Raw genomic sequence first — 1,293 nt, 5'->3', positions numbered from 1 at the left:
TTATTCTAATAATAATTTTGAAGCAGAAAGTTCAAGGCCAAAGTAATAAAATGCAATTAAAAAAATCCAAAAAACTTAAGTTTTTTTATTTTTTTTGAGACAGAGACACACTCTTTCAACCAGGCTGGAGTATAGTGGCATGATCATAGCTTACCGCAGCCTAAAATGCCTGGGCTCAAGTGATCCTCCTGCCTCGGCCTCCCGAGTAGCTATGACTACAGGTGTCCACCATTTTCTCTCTCTCTCTCTTTTTTTTGGTAGATACAGGATCTCACTGTCGCCCAGCGTGGTCTCAAACTCCCAGTTTCAAGTGATCCTCCTACTTCAGACTCCCGAGTAGCTGGTATTATAGGCATGAGCCACCATGCCCAGCCAACTTTATTCTTTTTAATGAAAAAGTTCTACACGTTATTGTGGAAAAAAAGAATCAAACAGCCCATATGCGTGTATAGCATAAAAGCCCTCCATTCTCACTGGTTTCCCTGAATTGCATTCCCTTGAAGTGACCACTGCTAAACAGTTTGGCATGCATCCTTCCAGACATTTCTAACTTGGTCATTGAACAGATATGTAGTGATTGCCTACAATGTTCCGGCCAGTGTGCTAGGTGCTGGGGACCAGTGGTGAACAAACACAAAGCTATATACATACGTATGTATGTGTGTCTGTTATATATATTGGCAAAAATAAGATAGTATTTTTACTAAATAATATCTCAGAGCCACTTTTCCATGGTAGTGTGTAGAAATACATACATACATACATATTTATGAGTTTTCTTAGCTGTATCGTATTCTGTTACAAGGACATACCAAAATGTATATAGCCTATATACGCTGTTTTTAAAACAAGCCATATTCTCTGCTTGTAGAAGGTAGAGCAACCTGCTTCACGTGTCCTGCTTGAGGAGAACCTGGCTCTGTCTGGACAGGGATCCTCTAGGGCCTGTCCCCTGCACAGGGGTAGAGAGAGAGCCAGCTGAGTGGGCTAACCCTCCTACCTCTTCGACAGGCAGACAAGTCCAGCACCAGGAGCACAGTGTGCCCGCCTGGGATGCACAGTTGGCCGGTGGCATGGCTGAGTTCATATCCAGGTCCCTCGGACTCCAAAGCTCCCAGTGACACAGCTGCCATCACCCTCTGTGTGCCTATACACGCATAGCGGTGGTATCATCCTGCCTGCAGCATCTCCTTCATGCAATAAATCCTGTAGCCTACTGATTAAACAACGGGGAGGGAGAGGGAGGAAATGAACTTGAGGTCATGGAAAATGCAGCCAGAGGTGGATAATGTG

At 44.3% G+C, this 1,293-nt stretch overlaps 1 protein-coding gene across 2 annotated transcripts in view; it reads left to right on the top strand.

Moving 5' to 3' along the window:
• The window catches only part of TRAF3IP2 (TRAF3 interacting protein 2), a 53,803-nt gene that overhangs the window by 5,992 nt on the left and 46,518 nt on the right, over nt 1-1,293 (top strand). The gene's annotated exons all lie outside the window — the stretch shown is intronic.

This window comes from Propithecus coquereli, unplaced genomic scaffold, assembly GCF_000956105.1.
Source record: "Propithecus coquereli isolate 6110/MARCELLA unplaced genomic scaffold, Pcoq_1.0 Scaffold189, whole genome shotgun sequence".
Lineage (NCBI taxonomy): Eukaryota > Metazoa > Chordata > Mammalia > Primates > Indriidae > Propithecus > Propithecus coquereli.
The sequence above is the reverse complement of the archived record's forward strand: the minus strand, read 5'-3'. Positions and strand labels throughout refer to the sequence as shown.